At 32.7% G+C, this 23238-nt stretch overlaps 1 long non-coding RNA gene and 2 pseudogenes across 1 annotated transcript; 2 read left to right on the top strand and 1 right to left on the bottom strand.

Annotated features, from left to right (window-relative positions):
* Positions 1-3312: 3312 nt before the first annotated feature.
* LOC126718597 (uncharacterized) lies at positions 3313-5852 on the bottom strand. Its single transcript, XR_007652996.1, has 3 exons — positions 5500-5852; positions 4602-5023; positions 3313-3603 (listed from the first exon to the last, which is right to left on the bottom strand). It is a non-coding gene; the product is annotated as an uncharacterized LOC126718597 (long non-coding RNA).
* Positions 5853-6641: 789 nt separating this feature from the next.
* LOC126718590 (RING-H2 finger protein ATL47-like) lies at positions 6642-17111 on the top strand (annotated as a pseudogene).
* Positions 17112-20283: 3172 nt separating this feature from the next.
* On the top strand, positions 20284-21909 carry LOC126719854 (ATP-dependent DNA helicase PIF1-like; annotated as a pseudogene).
* Positions 21910-23238: the final 1329 nt, after the last annotated feature.

Genomic DNA, 23238 nt, shown 5'->3' with positions numbered 1-23238 from the left:
TCTCTCTCTCTCTCTCTCTCTCTCTCTCTCTCTCTCTCTCTCTCTCTCTCTCTCTATATATATATATATACACACACACACACACTAGGTAGGGCCGCACGTGCTGGCTTTAGTTAAAAAAAAAAAAGGCAATTAAGTTTAAATTTTAATTATATTTTCAACATGAAGGCAAAATATAAATCAATTGATTTTTAAAGTAATTTTTAAAGTGCATATGTATTTTATCATCAAAAGGGACGTTAAATTGATTGCATCCGAAAGAAATACAAAGATTATAATAGCTAATATAATACATCATAACATAATATATTACCAAAGTTCAAATATATACATGTGCTTTGAAATGCACCATAGTATAAGTATATAGGTTGTACATACTTTAAATATATACATGTGGATGATAACATAAGTATATATGATTTACATACTTCAAATATATACATGTGCTTTAGAAAGCACCATATGATAAGTATATATCATGTGCAAAAAAAAACCCAAAATGTTGATTTCTAATAATAGGCACATCATGGAGTAACAAAAATGAGGTAATGTTTTGATGATTTCATTTAGTTATATGAAAAGACAAAGTGATACATTATATATGAATAATGTATCTATTTGTCTTTTGTATGTGCCTTTTTTTTTTTTTTACAAAGTTCCAAAAGGAGATGTTTTGCATTACACAGTTCTTTTTGAACTTCATTTTCATGGATTTTCTTGAGGCAGATCATGAACGGCAATGATGTTGAACTTATAGCGCGGTTCTGTAGGGGTGTCCAGCTTTATTGCTCTCAGTTGGATGAGAAAGTTCTTATCAGCAGAGAGCTTGACAAAGCTTTCAATATTTTTGATTCCATCCTATAGCCAAATAAGTACACTTAATTAAACTAAAATAAGGATTTGATCAAACTTAAATTGACAAGCTAAGGGAAGTGAAGCATTATAATATTATTTTGTAATATCAGTGTTAATAATAACTAAGAATTCAAAAGATTGTCATCCATTAAATACATTAACATTGGCCATTTGAGCTTAAGCCAAAAAAAGAAATAATTTTATAACTCCATACAATTACTATTAACGTTCCCATTAAATTTCTAAGGTATAGCCAACTATGTACCTTGTTTATAAGGCATAGCAAGTGAAAGCACAACAATATTATCACAACTTGTATTGAAAATTCGATAGGTAGCTAATCTATATTATACAAAGCATAAAAATTAGACGTGAATTTTTGTTACTTCATTACATTTTAGCTTACTTAGTTTTAGCAAACATCCTTTTAAGCAAGAAAAAAATTCAATGTTAGGTAGCAAATAAAACACCCTATATCACCATTCTAACTTTCCTAGCATGACTACCAAATAAAATTCTAAATAAAAATAAAAATTGAAACAAAAAGCAAATACCCAGTTTAGATATGTTGAAATAACACAATGAAGCTAAATTAATTGACACAATCACATGATGAACCTGAAATAACACTTGCAAAAATATGATATACATAAATTGAAAAAACATATAAAATTAAATCCAATCAAGCAAAAGAAGTAGAATTCATAACTTGGAGTGCAGCCTGCCTGAAGATTTAAAGGAAAAAGTTTGAAGTTGTGCATATTTGCATTTTTAAAATCAAAACTGAGAGATTTTATATATACCATCATTGAAGCAGCCAAAGTCCAAAATAGCTTCTTATATGCAAAAGACCAAATTAGAATAGACCAAATAGCTTCCAAACAAGCAGCGTGCAAGAACATTTGCTTAATTACATTATCGGTCCTATCAACTCTACCAAAATCTCTACCATTCCTCTGTTGCCAAATAGTCCACAACACACACAAGGGAATATCCTTCCAAATCTCCAAAATTCCTTAGACAATAAAAATTTTCCTTTCCAACATCTAAAATCACAGTCTTTAGCATGACCCCAAAAAAGAGTAAACACAAACAACTCAATTTTCACATACTAAAATGCAAGACCAAATTTGTAATATGTACAGAAACCAAACATTAAATTGGTATCAAGCCAAAAATTTCCACCACAGGGCTTGCCTTGTCCACCACCCATGAATCTGCTAAAACCCCAAAAACCTTTCAGAACTCGTTTCTTGAACTCAACAATACACATGCAAAAATTTTGACATTGGAGGTAAAATTAGAAGCACACAAATTTGGAACTCTTACACTATATATAACAAAAGACACAGATTTTATATTTACCATCATTGAAGCAACCAAAGTCCAAAATAGCTTCCATGTATACAAAAGACCAAATTAGAATAATTTCTTTATATTTGAGAAAGATTAGATATCCAAGAACTTTAAAATTCATATCCTTGATCCTTTTTTCTTACCTTTTTTTAAATTTCTTTGAGAAGAGAAGATAAGGAGTATGGACATTTTAATAAGCTAGCAAATACAAAGAATACAATTTTGAAATCACTACGGTTGCTTTTATGATGTCTACCAATGGCTTAGAGTATCTATTGTGTGCATCAGTCCATATTCTCAGAACTAATACCAGTTTTGAATTTTCCTTAAAATTACATCAAAATATCAATAAGGTGATAAAGAAAATATAAAAAGGGAACATTATGTATTAGTAGTAACCATTAATACTGATTACATGAGAAAGTGAGAAAACACTCACCTTTGTCATTTAACACTCCACCAAATGCCAATTCATATAACAAGTCTTTCTAGAAGATAAGCAAGAAAACAAATTTGAACTAATGATTCTTCATAAGCCATGTTAATGTATGCAGTAATATATGCTACATATTAATGATCATCAGGTTAAGACCTATGGTAATTTGTCGAAGAATCAAGACAAACCAATGGTCTTTTAGAATCCCCATGATCATACTAATCAATGAAAACAGTACGTAGTTATTGTCACACAATTGACCTAATAAGCAAGTTTGAGATATTTTAATTTGCGTATCAAAACATACATGGACAAAAATTGCAAAAGTAGGTGCTGCATCACTACATGCTTGGACAAAAATTGCAAGGCAGAGGATTTTTTATCATCTAAGAGAACCGAAAATGCAGCACCGCACTGACATAGAAACACGACACAGTGGAAAATTTTACAATTCACAAAATGATGAAATACCCACAAAACATATCTAAACTTGAATAGGAAGCATTAAAAATTTTAATATCAACTCAAACTTTACATGTAGAGATGATTCCTAATGACCCAAGTAATTTTACAGGACAGGAGCAGAGTGTATTACATAGATTTACAAGAACTTTAATATCAACTCAAACTTTTCATGTAGAGGTAATTCTTAGCGACCCATGTAATGATAAATGACAGGAACAAAAGGAGCTGTATAAATTTCAATATAATGTTGCCTAATATCCAAAACCAGAATGCATCCGAAGCAACAACCAATTAAATGCCACAAATTAAAAAGGGAAATATTTGACTTAACATGATTACTAAAGCTTTGGAGGATTTTTCTTTTTGAAAAAAAAAAAAAAAAGCATCACAACACTTCTAGAAACTGAAGAGCTTACATCATTATGGATAAAACTCTCTTTAGCAATAGTTTTCTCTGTCCTTAGATTAAACAAAGTTCTTCCTTTAGAGTGCTGCATAAGTGAAAAGACAATCCAGTCAAATCCTAACACATGCAATAATAGGACAACATGGTTTGAAGTCTAAAAAGTACCATTATTAGCTAGGAAAATAACAATTTTTAAGAACAAAAAAAAAAAAAAATTGTAATAACAATGCGTTTAAACCCCAGATAAAATTGTGAATAGTTCTTAAGTTCTTATGATTATCAAAATTATCTTTTAAAATAAAAGAATATGCAAGCTCTTCCTATGGGAAATGTTAAATTAACTCAGAATCTAACCTTGCTTAAAGAGTTTAGGAAGAAACATAAAAGCTTTTAGCTTATAGTATTATATATCTCCATATAATCTAAATATAGTATTTTTTTTTGTTCATAGTAATTATAAAACTCCAACAGTATCGGTCCCTGGAATTCATATAAACTGGAGTTTAATTCAATAAACAACCCCCCCCCCTCCCCCCGGGCTCGGGTAACACACACACACACACACAAAAAAGAACCACTATGATTTGGATAACCAATATGACAAGCTGGAATTGGTTCTATTCAAAAGTGTCAGGCAATTTCAACGTAAAATTGAACATATGGATGTCAAATTTGTTACAAATTGCTTAATACATCGTTTTTTTTTTTTTTTTTTGATAAGCTTAAAATATGATAATTAAGCTCAAAGTGCAAGGCATATGCATCCAATTTCTAAAATTTTAAAAAGAAAAAGAAAAAAGGAAATAAATTTAATATCTTTGGAAGGTATCCGAACATTGGTCAAGATGTATTTAATGCCTAAGAGTTAAAAAAAATATATATTATTAACAATTATTACAACATGTAATCCTGCAAACGGAAACTGGGGATAGGAACAAACAAGAAATGAATTTCAAACTTGGAAACAGAAAATCAAAACGTAAAATTGTTCAACCACAAATGCAAGCCATACTTCAATAAATACCAAAAGGGTACCGAAAATTACGCAGTGAAGATGGTTTTGTTTTGTTTTTATATATATACCTTTTTGAAGCTGCAGAGGCCTAGTGATTGGCCCTGACTACATTCCCGCCAGCTCCACACAAACACAGAGATACACAAACAGAGTGCATGAGAGAGAGAGTGTTAAACTTTAGTAACATGCATGCATAACACTATCAGAATAATAAAGCTGACCTTAATAACATGCATGTATAAAAATAAAACAAGGGAATTTGTATGGATTACTCATTAACAACTGTGAAAAATTAATAATCTCTAAGAATTATTGAGCAAATAATAACATGATGAGTTTATGACTTTTATAATTGAAAATAATAACATGATGAGTTTATGACTTTTATAATTGAGCAAAACATGCATATTTCTCTTACATTTTTCACAAGTGAGCAAAATTTCCTAATTCAGCAGGCTGAGCTCCAATTAGACCGAGATCCTTTAGCTAGCTGTGATACCGGATAAAAAAAAATGAAACAATAATATAAAATATTTGTTTAAAAAAAAATCACCAAATTGAAAACAAAATTAAACGGAAGAGAGATATAAAATACCAAAGGTCACTAATTTTTTAATGTTGCTAAAAAATGAATTAATATGTAGTAGACTCCAGATTAACAGAAGAAGGCAAAAACAAAGTATGATGAATATATACCATTGGTTTTACTCATTCCAATTTGGTTGCTCTACATCCCAAAATCCAAAGCAAATACTATCAGAAAACAAAGATGACCTTAATAACATACATGTATAAAAATAAATATTCAACAACCACTCCATATTCCTTGATCAAATGTTTAACGGAACTAAAATAAAATGATAATGAATCTCTTAAAAATCAATCAACCCATAGAATAATAAATCAGTCTTTAAAAAAAAAAAAAATCAATCCAGCCATAGAAAAGAGAACTTCAGAAAGAGAGACCTGTATTGTGATTAGTTGAGAATGCTGAACCACAGAACAGTAAAAAGTTTTTTCTGATCTTCCACACTCTCTCTCAACTTCCAAGAAACCCATACGCATTGACAATCTCCACCAACCATTTCAACTTTCAAGAAAAGCACATAACCCACGGCCATCCTTTCTCTACCGCTACAAACCTATATTCCTCTGTCTTTGAGGCTTATCTCCCCCAAATATGTATGGATTGCAACAGAACCACACACGTACTCAGCTAACCTCATCTTTCTGTCAGAGTCCAGAAGAAGAACAAATTTTTTTTCCACTTTTGCCCGCCAGACCTGCTTTTCTTTCCCAGGCAAAATCGTTTGATGAACAGAGCATTCTCATCAGCTCTCTCATTAAAAATGCCATTTTGACACACTAAAAACCTACTTTATCATTTTAGCACATCATTTTACAACATACCATTTATCAGATGTTCTATACTATAATTCTATACATTAAAATAATATTTACTACACATTAAAATAATAGAGAGAGACATCTTATAGGAAGAGAGAGAAAAAACAAATTAAATAAGCCAAATAGTGTTTTGGCATGGCTGTCCGTACCGTCTCATATTTGAGACGGTACTGTAGCTATGTCTCAAATTTTTTGAGATTTGGAAGAGCTGATGAGGGATAGTTTTTGGTGTTTGGTGTGCCAAATGCCAAATATTTGGCACACCTGATGAGAGTGCTCTAAGAGATATAGAAGAGACGTGGCCGTGGGTTATGTGGTTTTCTTTTAATTAAGCCCATATAAGCCCAATTAAAACAATGATAAGCCCAAATAAAACAAAGACAAAGCAGTAGTCACAGGGCTGTTAAGGTTCTGACCGGCAAGAGAGTGGATTTGAGAGAGGCAAGGAAGAAAGACATACAGCACTACAGAAGTCTTAAGAGCTTTAGGGTTTTCTATAGATTTTATTTTATAATATAAAAATATTTTATGTATACTCTGATTCCAATACGACGTAGTTTTGAAACTAACATTAAGAAACGACGTAGTTTTGAAACTAACATTAAACTTAATGTTAGTTTCAAAACTACGTCGTTTTGGTATTTAGCTTATAAAAAAAAAAAAAAAAAAAAAAAAAACAAAAAAACGTCTGCCTCCTTTACTCTTTAAACCCTAGAATTATCTATACCCATCTCCTTACTCTTTCTTCAGCCGTCCAAGCCCCAAACTCTCCCTCTCCCATAAACGTCTGCCTCCTCTCTCATTCTCTGTCCTCACTTCTCTGCCTTCACCTCCACTACTTGCTACCACAGTATTCTGCCCCTTAATATCACAAATCTTGGAGTGTCACTCTTTCCTTTGTCGTTTTCGCTATTCTCAAGAAGTTTTATAGAAGATTTCGAATTTTGATGCTCCTCATTACAATGCTTTCTTTGAGGTTTGTTTATGTATTTTAGTTTTAATGGTTGTGAATGATCTTTTATGGATTCAGTTTTTTTTTTTTTTTTCTTAAATGGGTTTTTGTGGATTCAGTTTTTTTTTTTTTTTTTTTTTTTTTTTAAAATGGGTTTTTTGTCATTTGAAATAAGGTATTTTTGAGAGAAAGATTGTGAATTTGTTTGTGATTGTGCGTTTTCTTTTGTTTCTTTTTTTCTTTTTATGGTATATTTGGCTTTTTGAATGATTATGATGGGGTTTGAATTGTTAACTACATTGTGTTTGATTTTGGGCAGTGATTGACGAAACCAGATTTTTATATAGTTAATAGATATGGATTCAGTTTAGTTTTTTTTTTTTTTTAAATGGGTTTTTTGTGGTTTGAAATAAAATATTTTTGAGAGAAAGATTGTGAATTTGTTTGTGTTTGTGCGTTTTCTTTTGTATCTTTTTTCTTTTTATGGTATATTTGGCTTTTTGAATAATTATGATGGGGAGTTGTTAACTACGCTGTGTTTGATTTTGGGCAGTGATTTAGAGAGAAAAGATAGAGAAGAGATAGAGAGAGTTCTTCTAGTCTAGAGAGAAAAGAGAGAAACGCACCGTTGAGCACTCTACAAACGGACAAAAAAAGAGGACTCACGAAACCAAAATACCATTTCACTCACCCCTAACCTCCGATCTGTCACCGCCACCGCCGGCCTGAACATCTGTCACCGCCGGCCTGATTAGCCTGAAGTCCTTCACCGCCGACCATCACTTGCACCTCCAATCAGGTTCGTTTTCTCTCTTTCTCTCTTTCTCTCATTTCAATCTCAACTATGTTTTTTTTTTTTTTTTTTAATTAAATAACTGAATCTAGTCTGAGTTGATGGTAGACCAGAATGCATATTCATGTTCGAAATTTGAGGTTATTTTTTTTTTTTTTTTTGCCATAATCTAATGGTTATGGGGAGTGTCTGGTTATAATAACTCACTACATTTTAGATTTTTATGGTATAATATAAATCCTACTTTATTTGATCAGGTCTAAAATATATATATATATATATATATAATAGTAATAATAATTATGTAAGGATATGTTGGAGAACCATTTGAGTTTCCTATGGCTTTAGATCTATTTGGAAGGGTAGTTTGAGTTGCCTGGGTGTCAACTGAAGTGGATAATCATACTCTCTGCTGCCTTGATTGGTAGTGGTTGCCTAAGGTGAAGCCTTGCCTTATGCTAGTTTAAAAACTATTTATTTAAGGATTTCAAAACTAGGTATTTTTCAGGTTTTCCTTTTAGTGTGTGCAATAGTTTGTGATGAAGGGCAAGCACTGTAAAAATTATCATCTGGACACTTTTTCATATGTAGACTAGTAACATGCATAGTTTAACCATATATACCACTTTGATGCTTGGTGGAATGCCAATTAAATCATGATGCTCTAGTTGTTTCCTTTAATTTACTATCAATTAAATCATCTCTTTTAATCTACGATGTTTTATCCATTGTGGTATTTGATTATAATTTATAGTTTAAGCATATCTTGTTTGATAACAAGTGAAAGAATTTATATACGCCTAGGTTTTTCCTAAGCAATGCTTTGGTTAGGAAGTTTAATCAGGTATGTATAAACTATGACACTTGGAGAAACTGGTAAAGAATCACACTTTAATGCTTGGGTGAATGCCATTAAAAACGCGTCCTCTACTGATTTTTTATGGTTGTCAATGAGCTTTAGTTGAGATGACACATACTCCCCTTGTAAAATAAGGTAGAGGGTGAGATCATGGTAACTTATACCAATATTTAAAAAAAAAAAAAAAAGAGGGATGTTTCTAGTCCGTTCATTTACCATCAACTAAATCATCTCTTCTAAGCTACAATGTTTTGTCCATTTTGGTATTAGGATCTTGATTTCATTGGTGCCAAGAGTATTGTGGCTCATTGGCATTGCTTGGTCTCCCCCCCCCCCCCCCCCCCCTCCTCTTTCTAAGGAGAACCTGAGTTCAAATCTCCCCTTCTCAACTTGTTGTCAGCCCAAAAAAAAAGAAATGTTATTGGTATTTGATTATACATTTGTTGTTGTCATTCTCTATTGGTGGTTAGGCCTATAGGAGCTGTTATATACATGCAATGAAGGCATATGGTGGAGGAGGTTCCCCAAGTTCTAGTTCCTTCATCGTAAGGATGGATGAGTATAACCTGTGGCTTTCAGTAAATTCATCATGAGCAAGTGTGAAACACTATCCTTCAATATTTTATGCCATTGGACATTGTTAAATTACCATGCCTTCTTCTTTATAATATTTCTCTTTATGACATATTAAGATCGTGTAAAAGTTGTCAGACTCCAATTTTTGGTATTAGCATTGAATAATTGCTGACATTGTCATACAATGCATAAAATTTTTACCTTTGAAGTTGTTGGGGTTTATGCCCTAAAATCCAATTTATTGGCATGTTATAAATAATTAAATTGTTTAATTATGAGTCTATTTGTAAATGAACTAGTGGGACATTATTATAGTCATTGAGATGCATTGTATGTGATTTAGTCATAGAAGATATAAATTACAAGTTCCTTGTAAACTCAAAATGTAGTTTGTAGTTGGTGATGAAATTGGGCGTTTTATCTGCGAACACATTAACTAAGATGGTTTGTCTTGATCATGGAAGTGGAGACTTTTAGTTGATGTGTGTTAAGTGTTAAGACATCTTGAATTGGACCGTTGTGAGATTAATTATTGAATCAACAACTGTCACTTGAATAATTAATCTCACTACTTTTAATTTCATAGACTCTCAATCCTGAGAGGATAATGAACCCGATTATGAAATGTAGGTTACTTTGATATATCAGGAGTGAGATCTAATATTCACGGTCAAAATCTCAGTATATTGGGTAACCACATGTAGTGTTGAGGGAATACATATTCTCAAGATGGAATTTGTAATCTCTTTTTATAGAGACACGAAATATCCCCTTGAGATAAGTTTAATGGGAACTGGTTATTCAGGGCGCTCACTTTAGTAAGGAGTTACTAAAGCTTATATTTATTGAAATTAGATTTCAATAAATGTGAATAACTAAAATATTAAACTGGGTACTCAAGGATAAAATAGTTGTTTACGTAGTGACAGTTTATTATGACTTTGTTCATAAGGCTTAGAGTGTAATTATATTTATTTAGTGGTATTAAATATAATTAATGGTAACTTTAGACTTGTCAATAGTTGACAGATAAGCCTAAGGCCCATTGGAGCTAGAGTCTTATTTGTTCCCTTTGATCCCATCTCAAGCCACAAATTAAAGCCCAATTGGGCAGGTCCAAAAGGCTAATCCAATTAGATAATCAGCTTTTATTTAATAAGAGTTATTAAATAAAGTAACTACCAAGGTAGTTAGAATGTACGAATGATGAAAAGAAAAGAAAATAGTTTTTCTTTACAATGAGAAAAAGAACTTTCTTTGAGAATCAACGTACATAAAGACTGATTGAGAGACCACTCTTCTCGGGCACCATGTGAAATTGAGATGTTGATTAGAGGTATTCTCAAGTTTTGTTTTTGAATTTCACTTCATCAAGGTACGTTTTCTATTCTTTGTTCTAGAATTCAAAGTTACATGTTATCTCTCATGAATGAAGTAGATCCATGTTTGTTGCTTCCGCTACGTGTTTGGTATGAGATGCAAAACCAAATTTTCCAACAGAAGCGGCTTATATCTGAATTCTTAATATTAGCATTCAATAATTTCCCCATAGTCCAAAGGCAGTGAATTGAACATTTTTCCATGGCTGCATCACAAAGTCTCTTCTTCCCTCTCCTAAAATCATTGGTTCTTGTCTTCTCCTTTTTTTTAATTAATAAAATAGAGAATTCTTGTCTTCTCCCTTTTTTTTATTGATAAAATAGAGAATTTTTTTTTACGGTTCTATTAATTAGGAGAGAGGTCAAGCCTTGGTGTAATGGCAAGTGCCTTCAACCAAAAGCAAGTAATAGGTCATAGGTTTAAGTTTGGGAATCAATCTCTTGATGATAAGACTGTTTACCATGACCTCTCCTAGACCCTATAAAAGTGAGCTTTGTGCAATTGGTATGACTTTTTATATATTAAATTAACAAAAAGACCACAGTATTATGAGGAAGAAAACTTACCATAGAATAGAACCCTGAAAATATCTGGAACAGCTCAATAAGCTATCAGCTGAAAACTGAAACATCTATGATAAAAAAAATATATCAATATACAATTATTTATTATGTATTAATTTATTATGTTGAGAATGACTCACAACTCTTTTGACGTTGAATTTTTTCTATTATATGGTATCAACACTGTCAAAATGAAAATGTGTTAAAAACAACTAATTTTAAATTTTCATTTAGCATAATAAAAATGTGGCACACCTTCCAATTTATACCACAAGCCTAATAATTCCTCATCCCAAAATTGTAGTGCAAACGAACCAATTACTATGTTAATTATGACCAATAAATAAATAAATATATTTTTTTAAATAGCAAACATATAAAGTTACGGTTTATCCAATTGTTAACGGTTCTTGCATGGAGTAGGGGCCATCAAGTAACATTGGCCAACTTACAGTGTCAACAATATTGTCACATCCAAATTTGACCTTAACCATTCTCCTCCCATAGTCCTCTAATATAGTGGCAATCAAACCCGTTGGAAAACCGTTTTCATAATCCCACACTTCTTCCCTTCTAGTTGTTTGTTTTAAATGTAGTCCTTGTGCTATGATTAATACTCTTTAGTCTTTGACGCTCACATGCGTATTGTGCAAGGCTATGTGCTATTCCGTTGAGTTTGCTATTTATCCATATAACCTTTAAATTGTAAAGAACAACAAATTTTCTGTTGAATTCTATTAGATTAACATCGTTGCAATCAGCTTCACCACTTAAAAATTTAACAACACTTTCGGCATTACTCTCAATTCTGAGGTTCATATTAGGTAGGTTATTCCTAAATAGACGTTCATCCCAGGCAACAATGGCCTCACCTTCCAACAAAGAAGTTTTCTTAGCAAAATTTATTGCATTTTCTTGGCAAAACTCAGCACTAACAGGAAATTGGTTCTGGTTCCTAAGGATAAAACCTGTTTTGAGAAAAGACGTAGGTGTGCTCCTTCTCATTGCCGCATCAAGAGACAAGTTAAAAGCTATTGTAAAGTCTGGTTCTATAAGTACCTCCTCCAAATAACATGGGAAACTCATTGCGTAGGTAATCCAGTTTATTTGGAGGAGAGTTAGGGACCTGACTTTACAATAGATTTTAACTTGCTTGTTGATGCGGCAATAAGAAAGCGCACACCTACATCTTTTCTCGGAACAGGTTTTTTCCTTAGGGAACATAACCAATTTCCTGTTAGTGCTGTGTTTTGCCAAGAAAATGAAATAAATTTTGCTCAGAAAACTTCTTTGTTGGAAGGTGAGGCCATTGTTGCCTAGGCCAAACGTTTAATTAGGAATAACCCACCTAATATGAACCTCAGAATTGAGAGTGATGTTGAAATTGTTGTTAAATTTTTAATTGGTGAAGCTGGTTGCAATGATGATAATCTAAAAGAGTTCAAGAGAAAGTTTGTTATTTCTTTCAATTTAAAGGTTATATGCATAAATGGGGAACTCAATGGAATTGCACATAGCCTTACACAATATGCATGTGAACGTTAAAGGCTAGAGACTTAATCATAGCACAGGGACTGCATTTAAAACAACAAGAAGGGAAGAAGTGTGGGGTTATGAAAACGGTTTTCTAGCGGGTTTGATTGTCACTATATTAGAGGACTATGGTAGGAGAATGGTTAAGTTCAAATTTGGATATAACAACATTGTTGACATTGTAAGTTGGCCAATGTTACTTGATGACCCCTGCTCCAATGCAAGAGCCATTAACGGGTGGATGAACCATAAGTTTATATGTTTTCTATTTAAAAAAAAATTATTTATTGATGGATATATATATATATATATATATTGCAGATATAAGTTAGGCCATAATTGACAAAGTAATTGGTTCGTTTGCACTATAATTTTGGGATGAGGAATTATCATCCTTGTGGTATGAATTGGAAGGTGTGCCACATTTTTACAATAGTGTTATGTTAAATGAAAATTTAAAATTTCTTGTTTTTAACATATTTTCATTTTGACAGCGTTGATGCCATATAATAGAAAAAAACTAGCGTATTCAACATCAAAAGAGTAGAGTCATTCTCAACATAATAAATAACTGTATATTGATATTATCATTTTTTAATTATAAATGTTTCAGTTTTCAGCTTATTGAGCTGTTCCAGATGTTTCCAGGGTTCTATTCTATGGTAAGTTTTCTTCCTCATAATACTGTGGTCTTTTTGTTTTTACTTGTGTAATGTTAAGAACCTATGGTATTTGCATAATGTTCTTAACCATAATTTCGTGTCATCTAGGTTGATTTAAGAAGTCAGTCCAAACCAATGTTATTAATTTCGTTTCGTTTCGGCCGGAATGGCTGAAAAATTTCGTACCACTATGCAAATCGAAATGACACACCCCCTTGTTCCACCTTAGATAAAATTCCAACCTATTTCGGTGTGTTTCGGTCATTCTAGTTCGTTTTGGTGAAATCCAGCCGATATTCAAGATGAACCTCACTGCCTCAGTGAAAAATGAAAAGAAAAAGAAAATGAAGATGAAGATGATGATGAAGATGAGAACAAAAATTAAAAGATGAGATTAGTGTCAACAAATTTATAGAGCAATAGACCCGAAGAGAAATCCTTAGAGATGAAAATGCTGAGAGAGGGAGGAGATAAGACTTAAGAGAGACAGAAGGTTAAGTGAGTAAGAACTTTTGAATAGAAGAGTACAGAGAGAACTTAAAAGACATTTTGAATATACGGTTGTGATGAGGTTTGGAATGTGGGAATATTGGGATCGGTGATAGATGGGACTTCAAGAGAGATGAAAATGGGGGAAGAGCAGACCAAAGACACATGTGACATAGAAGAGAGAGAAGTTAAAAAATGAATCAAAAGATATGAAGATATGGCAGTGGTGGGATCGGTTTAGAGAAAATGAATGCATAGGAAAAACTGAAAATTAAAATCATTATTTTATATAATTAAATTAACTCCATTATTTTATATCTATATTTCCCTTTTTTGAATTGGTATCTTTTTTTTTTTCTTTGCTGAGATTAAATGGGCTATTCTTGTGCCACATAAAGTGGCACAAGTATTGTTCGAGATTGAATTGATTTGATATATATATATGTGTGTGTGTGTGGAATTTTGAAACAGCTTGAAACGGTACGCCGAAATAATCTGGTATTGAAATATTTCATTCCACTAAACAAACTGAAACAGATTCCGAAATGGAATTAATAACATTGGTCCAAACGGGTAGATGAGATAGAAGTATGTATATAATTAATTTCTTCTTATTTGAGTTGCATTAGTAGTTTGTTTTCAAGTTGGTAGTTGTATGTATATATTTAATTTCTTCTACAAAAATCGGGTACACGTCTATTTAAATACCTAGAGGAGAAGGTAGAAAGAATGAAAGCTCTTTGCCAAGCATCCGAACACACCATTGACTGCGTGGATGTGGGTTTTTTTGTTGTTAATTTTAAAATTATGTGTTTTTATTATGGTTTTGTTATTATTGTTTATTTATTTATTTATTTTATTTAGGGCAAGCTTGTCTTATTAACAAAGTATGATGTGACTTATCCATCTGCTGAGGTAGGTTATTTGTTGTTTTCCTCTATATTGCTATTTGTTGTTATTTTGTGTCTTTTTTCCTTTTCCCAATTAATTTGTTTACCTTGTGAAACTGTTTTGTTTTTTGTTTTTTATTTTTTATGCAGCGCAAGAAGTATTTGTTTGATGAACTTCCAACTCTCAGAAAATTTAATGTCTTAGGCCCGTAAAGGGTCTTGAAGATGAAAAGGATATATTTTGGATAATATTGCCTAATTCCTATTTTAAGTAGCTTTTAATTTTTTTTTAGTAGTAAATAAGTTAACTGTAAAAAATTACTGTTTTTAAATTTCCCCCCTGTTTTTCTTTTTGTATTTGTAGCTATGAGGTTCCATTGTTAAGGATGTGCCTCGCCTTGAAAAATTTTGTTCACTTGTTGTGAAGATGGCAGAAGATATGGACAAGAAGGGGGACCAAAAAGAAGAAATTGAAGAGTCCCATGGTGGGATAGGCAGAGGCTTTGACAACTCGTATTTTTGGGGATTTACAGAGAAAAAGTAAGGAAGAGTGACTGAGGTTCTAAATTAAACTGTCTAATTATACTTGCCCCCTTTATAGAGGAAACCTTTACAAAACATGGCTACTGTCTATGAAAAGCTGTTCCTTTTTTGATATTCTTTCTTGTCAATGCAAAAGATAAGAACTGGAGTTTCTGGTAACAATAAAACATTGTCCTTTTAACTAGTTTGGTTTACGAATCTGAGTCAAAATAAAATTAGATTCTTTCTGCATATTATTTGATTAAACTGTATTTGGGTTTCTTGTGAGTGCAAGAAATACAAGTGACTATTTGCTTGTTTGCCACATTACATGAGTTGGGGTTTGATTCTTTGTTGTCAAAGGTAGCAAGGAAAAATTGTGTCTTGAGGTTACGCTTGACACATTGATAACTGAGTGTTTGTTGCAATTCAGCTGAGAAAAGTGGTGGTGAATTTAGTATGCCAATATCCTAAAATGTCTTTGGTTCAATCTCAAGTCAGACTGAGAAATGGTTTTCTCACCAGCCCTCCTCTCTCTCATCTACTTTCACCTTCTTCTTCTCCTTCATTGATTACCAGAAACAACCGAGCCCATCGTCATCATCTGGAAGTAAAATAAGCCCAGCAATTCTTTTTATCATAGTTATTCTAGCTGTCATCTTTTTTATATCTGATCTACTTCACTTGCTTATTAGATTTCTCACAAAACATAGATCTTCATCATCAATAAGTGAATCAAACAGACACCCAGAGATTTCTGAGTCTGATGCTTTTAAGAGACAATTGCAACAACCCTTTCAACTTTCTTGATTCTGACCTAGATCAAGCTTTTGTAGATGCTCTCCCAGTTTTCCTCTATAAGGAGATAATCGGTCTGAAAGAGCCATTTGATTGTGCAGTTTGTCTTTGTGAGTTTTCAGAACAAGACAAGTTGAGGTTGCTTCCAATGTTTAGCCATGCTTTTCATATTGATTGTATAGGCACATGGTTACTATCTAATTCAACTTGCACTCTTTGTAGAGGGAACCTTTACACACCTGGGTTGTTGGGCTTTCCGTTGAAAACCCAGTTTTTTGTTTTGAGGACCCAAGGGAAGAAGATGGGTTTTCAAGCAATGGGGCAAGTGGGTTTCTTTCTGGTCAAAAGCCTGCAGAAAATGCCATTATTAGTGAAAAGAGTGTATTTTCTGTGGGAATTGGCAAATTTAGAAGCTCAAATGATGGAGTAGGAGCTGTAGTAGAGAGAGGAGTGGGAGAGACCAGCAGTAGCAGTTTGGATGCAAGATGTTACTCATTGAGATCATATCAATATGTGGTTGCTGATTCAGAGCTGCCAGTTGCTCTGTCCCAGTAGAGTGGGTGGTAGTATGAGAGTTGTGAAAGGGAGAGGGACAAAATGGGATATCCACAATTCATGGGATTGGGGATGGTGAGGGGAAGAAGATTAACACTGGAAGTAAAGGTATAGTTTTTCTGTTTCTAAGATCTGGCAGTGGTCCACTGGGACATCCTCTCTCACTGTGGCTTTGCCATGGTCTGATAGATTATAGGGTTCACCATGAAGGTATTCAATGTGCTTTTTACTTTTTTGCATTATGTCAAATTGTCAATAGGTCCATTTCTCAAAAGCTTTTTCCTTCTTTTTTTAATGAATGGATAATTCCTTACCTAAATGCTAGCTTATGTGAATGGTGCTCAATTTTTTGAACTCTATGGAAAATGCTCTTGCACTTCATCATTTTTTTGAACTCCTTACATCTACAATTTGACGCTTTCCTCCTCATTCGTGCCTTTTTTTGGGGGCAAAAGTTAGGAATATTGGGTATCCAATCAATATCAATATATATATATATATATATATATATAAAATGTGAGAGTGCATGATGTCCTGCCATGTGGCGCTCTAATTTTGAATTTATTTTTTTATTTTTTATTTACCTCTTTTTGTTGAGTTTTTTTATTGTTACTCAAAATATCACATTTACTTATTTTTACTATTATCTCATGAATCTCTCAATAATTGCCTGAACTTACACCATACATTTCTCTTTTCTTCATGACTTATAGCATACCCACCGTCTTAGTATTAAAAACAAAAGCGAAAAAAAAAAAAAAAAAAAGCTTATGGAGGAATATTGGAGAAAAATTAATATTTGTTGTCCTTTCTACGTGGTTTGTCTCTCTATTTTTAATTTTTAACTCAATTTAATTTCTACGTGGTTTGGCTACTTGCTACTAATTTAATTTTTAATATCTCAAAATTTATATGCTTCTTTACTCTAATTATTAAATTAGTTTACTTTTTCTTTAGAGCATCACCATTGGTAGTGGTTAGCTTTTTTATCACCTCACACTCCAATTTAAGTGCCAACATTGGTGTAGTCAAAAGACAAAATATTTTGCCTTCTTGCTATCTTGAACTGTCAAGATTAGCAATTTACTGTACTAAAGTGGTATATATATATATCTATATATATAAATGAATAGTGTTTGATTGATGATAAAAATTAGACCATTTGATGCAAGGTGTGTTGTGAAATTATATTAAAATAGATAAAATAGTTTTTTGAGTTGTTAAATGCTAAAACTTTTAGCTTCACTAATGTGGATGCTTTAATATATGTACAACATTATCCATGCATTGTATGGGTAACTTACTAGTTCAATTAATCGACATTGTATTTTAAAAAATTGACAAACAATGTTTTCTTTTTTAATAACAACTAGATTTAATATAGTCATGTGTTTGAATATAATTGGAAAAACTATTGGAATATGACAGTTATTTTGTTAAGATGCCATCATAGTAGCTTCTCTATATGTTGATAAACCAATGTATGGGGTTTCAAGCAATAAGAGATAGTAATCCTTAATCAAATAGGTTTCAGTTAGCTCAACTGGTAAAATCTTTGACCCTTTACTAAGGAATTTGTGTTTGAATGCTATCCTACCTACATCATGGTTTTAAAAACCGGTACGATGAAAGAACCGGAAAAGAGACTGATTAACGGTTTTCTGGTCGGACCGGGGTCCGACCGATGGTCGAACCGGTGACGTCATAAATAATTTAATTAATAATTATAAAAATAAATAAATAATTTTATAACTAATCATTTTAACTGAAAAGTTAAACAATAGTAAAACATTAAACTTTGGCTTATCAACTTTTAAACACCATTGAACACAATTCAACCAAAAAAAAAAAAAAAACATATACAAACATTCATAGCCTACAAGTCTACTATAAAATATTTTAGTTATTTTTTAACCTTTCAAATAACAAAAAATAAGTGCACCATGAGTAACAATATCATTGCCCATTTGATATTTTTTCCCCTCCACACATTCTTGATTCTACGTATCCCAAGATTCCCAACAACCACACATTTTGAAATTACTTCCACACGTTTTGGTCCAACAAACAACAATAGTACCCACCTCACTTTTTGCTTTTTGCTTTTCATCTCTTTCTTCAATACTCTCTCTCTCTCTCTGGCGTGAATAAGTGCAGTGCAAGATGCAAGAGCAGCAAAAAATAAGCCTCAGCTGAAGCAGACAGGAAAGACGCAAGGCAAGAGCAGCAAAAAATAAGCCAAAATAAGCTTCAGCTGAAGCAGACAAGCAAGATGCAAGAGCAGCAAAAAATAAGCCTCAACTGAAGCAGCCAGATCATTACAAATCTGCTTATCTTTGGGCTTCTTTGATTCTTTCTCAACATAATATAATAAATCTGATTTTTTTTTTTATTTTCTTTTGAGAAAAGGTAAGTAACGTAAATATGATATTTTTGGTTTACTGTAAGTGTCTTAGGCTTCAACACTTCATACTTGAAAGAGCATTTTTAAAATCAAAATCTCTCTTCTTAAATCTGAAATAACATCTCTCTTTTTAATTTTTTAATTTTTTTTTTTGGGTTAACAGCTGAAGTATTTAGGTAGAAATGCTAAAACCGGTTTAACTGCACCGGTTTCCGGTTATACCGGTTGAACCGGCGGTTTTCACTGTTCATCCGGTTTTTCTTTTATTTTCGGTTTTAACTAGTAACCGGACCGGATTAAGGTCCGGTTCCCGGTTGAACCGGTTGAACCGGCCGGTTCGGTCCGGTTTTTAAAACATAGACCTACATACAAACAAAATAAATTCCATAGTTGAATTAATGTCACTTTATTGTTGAGAATTGGTAAAGTGACAAAATTCAGAAGCTATGCATATGAAGCCCCTAAGATCATCAGCATCTGGTGATGCAAAATGCGTTTAATCCATTTTAGCTTTTATTGTAACAACAAATCCACAAATAGATTCCCACATCTGGTTGACAGGTGATAAAGGGACAAACTCAGAAGCTATGCATAAGAAGCCCCTAAGATCATCAACATCCGGTGATGCAAAATGCCTTTAATCCATTTTAGCTATTATTGTAACACCAAATCCACAAATAGAATCCCACATCTGGTGAAGCATATTGCTAAATTTTTTGCATCTTGCTGCAATGAACATGTAAAATATATATATATATATATATATTTTCTCTCTACTGCCACCAAAAAGTACAATAACATGGTTTTTTTTTTTTTTTAATTTTTTTAATTTTTTTATGCGCATAAAATAAATATTATTTTAATGAGAATGAGATGTAGGGTGTGTTGTTAAAGTTGTTATAAAATAACTGTAAATTGTGATCCCTGCAGGGACTGCTTTGACGTTTTCATATGCCTAAACCTGCAATATTCTAATGCCAATCACGATACATGCCCTTTTGGAACTCCAGAGTAATATTGCTTCTCACCTTTCTCCTGGTAGAAGTTTTATTATGTATGTGCATAAGTCTGCTTGATTCACCCTTGACAACGAACTTTTCTACTGTTATTATATTGCACTGGATCTCAAGGACATTCCGTGTCATTTTGAACCATGTGAAAGGTCCAACAGGATTTCAAGATTTGTTGACTGTGAATGGGATAACCTACCCAACTTTTAAGCAAGCAACTGAACAGAGGGGTTTATTAGAGAATGATAATAGCATACGACAATGTATGCTTGAGGCGGCAAACATTAGAATGCCATTAGCTTTGAGAAGATTGTTTGCAACTATATTGGTATTCTGTGATCCAACTGGAGTACGAGATTTATGGAATGAGTTCTACCTGCATATGGTTGACGATTATCCATCATCATCTATCACAACGGATGTAGTTCGTACAAATAGGCTTCTAAATGATTTAAAACTATTACTATTGCAACATGGCAGACGTATCACAGAATTTGATTTGCCGACAATAACTGCAACATCTGATGAAAGTTCATCCATGCCTAGAATCATACAAGATGAGCTTACCATTCCTATGGATGACGAAGAATTGACATTAGTGGACAAATTGAATAACGATCAAAAATTTTCTTATAACACAATAATGGAAGTCATTCAACGTAAACAAACAATGGCATTCTTTGTGGATGGTCCAGGAGGAACTGGAAAAACGTTTTTGTATCGCGCATTACTAGCATCTTTAAGAAGTGTAGTCATATCGCAATTGCCACAGCAACATTACTACCTGGTGGAAGAACAGCACGTTCAAGATTTAAAATACCTTTAATTCCTGAAGCGTCATCAACTTGCTCTATAAGTAAACAATCTGATTTGGCTGAACTCATTAGACGTGCGGTAGTGCTTATTTGGGATGAAGCTCCTATGGTGAATCGACGTGCACTTGAAGCATTAGATAGAACATTGCAAGATCTTATGGAAATTAATTCACCTTTTGGTGGAAAGGTGCTAATACTGGGAGGAGATTTTCGTCAAGTACTTCCTGTTATTCCCAAAGGCACAAAGGCAGAGTTGATAGATGCATGTATAGTCAACTCCCCATTATGGAGATATATCAAGATCTTACATTTAACTCAAAACATGAGATCTATTAACGATCAACAGTTTTCAGAGTACATAAGACGCATTGGTGATGGAATTGAACCATTTGCAACAGACGATCTGATTAAAGTTCCGTCTTCTATGGCAATACCATGGGAGGGTGATCATTCAATTGCTCAACTAATTGAACAAGTTTTTCCAGATTTGTAAAATCATGCCTACAATGCAAGATACATGGTTGATAGGGCATTGTTAACACCAATTAATGAGGATGTGGATAAACTTAATGAGAAGATAATCACACAATTTCCAGGAGAAGAACAAAAGTTATATTCGTTTGATGAAGTTGAAGATGATACACAACATTTATATCAACAAGATTTCTTAAATTCTATATCTCCAGGAGGTTTACCACCACATATCCTAAGGCTGAAAAAAGGTGCTCCAATAATGCTATTGCGAAATATAGATCCAAAAGTGGGGTTATGTAACGGTACAAGATTACTATGTCATGGGTGTTTTAATAATGTAATTGATGCAGAAATTTTGACTGGACAATATGCTGGAACACGTGTGTTTCTACCAAGAATCCCTTTGAAAACTACAGAAAATGTGCATCTCCCATTTGTGATGATAAGGCGTCAATTTCCAATACGCTTGAGTTTTGCACTTACAATTAACAAAGCACAAGGTCAAACAATTCCCAACGTTGGCATATATCTTCCTGATCATGTTTTTAGCCATGGCCAATTGTATGTGGCCCTGTCAAGAGGGGTATCTCAATCTACCACGAAACTATTAGTTCAAAAAGGAACAATACCTAGGGAGGAAGGAGTTCACACAAAGAATATTGTGTACAAAGAGATTTTGTTGCATTCATCCTAGGTATATTTCATAATTTTAATGCCTACCAAATTAATAGTTGAATTTTTTTCTTTTTTGTTTCTTATTTAATATTATGAAATGTGTTTATTTGATAAAAGATTTGTATTGTCATTATGAAGGAAACGAAATCCAACATCATATCATGCTTAAAAGCTAGGATGGGACAAAACTCACTTCACGATAGTGTATATCTGGAGAACAAGGTATTTCAAAAAAAAAACACCCTAACTTCTTTGTTTACCACACATTGTATATTACATTATATGTTTATGTGGAATAAGTGTATTTGACAATTTAAATTAATGTGACAATGGTGTTATTCTAACGTGGCTTCATTTGCCTCTTACAATTACACAACAGGTTTGTTGCAAATGTTGCTGTGAAACAATTGGAAGGCTCAATAAAAGATTTGCCCAATCATAAACATTTTTTTTCATACCCTGTCATATATATGGGTGGATGTAATTTTTTGTTTCTTTTTTTAATGAACAATCTTCTACAAATTCTAATTCTAATTATAGTAATGTTTCAAAAATTAATCTATTAACAATCACTTTAGAAGCAACACAAAAAAATTGGATGATATTTATGGAATACTAGCCTCTGAGCACGTGCTCACGCGCGTGCTCAGAGGCTCTTCTATTTTTTGGGTAAGGGTTAATTTAGAGCATTTATTATAATTTGGGATTACTACATTTTCCAATCACAAAAAAAACCTAGGAGTGTGATGAGTGTCATGTGTGGAGAAATAATTTTTCAATCACAATAATTTTTCATCACAAAAAAATCTAGGGGTGTGATTGGAAAATTATTTCTCCCCACATGACACTCATCACACCCCTAGGTTTTTTTTGTGATTGGAAAATGTAGTAATCCCAAATTATAATAAATGCTCTAAATTAACCCTTACTCAAAAAATAGAAGAGTCTCTGAGCATGCGCGTGAGCGCGTGCTCAGAGGCTAGTCTGTATATATTAAGAGGATTTAGAAAGTTAGTTATTGCTTTTTTTTTGTCAAAAATACCCCTAAATTAATTAACCAACAACTTAAAAATGGGGTTAAAATAGTAAATTGGCAAAAGAAAGTTAGTTATTGCTTTTTTTTACTGTCAAAAATACCCCTACCTAAAACTTAAAAATAGGGTTAAAATAGTAAATTGACAAAAATAATAAATTCCTACTCCTACGTTGAAATGCCTTCTTACTTCTAATAAACTCCTACTTTTACGTTAATTTAAATTCATACTTTTACTCTCTAACTCCCTACAAAATAGAATCACTCTTTTATTAGTTTTAAAACTCCTCAAATCTAGAAAACTCACTTCACGTA

Source organism: Quercus robur, chromosome 3, assembly GCF_932294415.1.
Source record: "Quercus robur chromosome 3, dhQueRobu3.1, whole genome shotgun sequence".
Classification (NCBI taxonomy): Eukaryota; Viridiplantae; Streptophyta; class Magnoliopsida; order Fagales; family Fagaceae; genus Quercus; species Quercus robur.
Note: the sequence above shows the minus strand (reverse complement) of the source record. Positions and strands in the feature narration are given on the sequence as shown.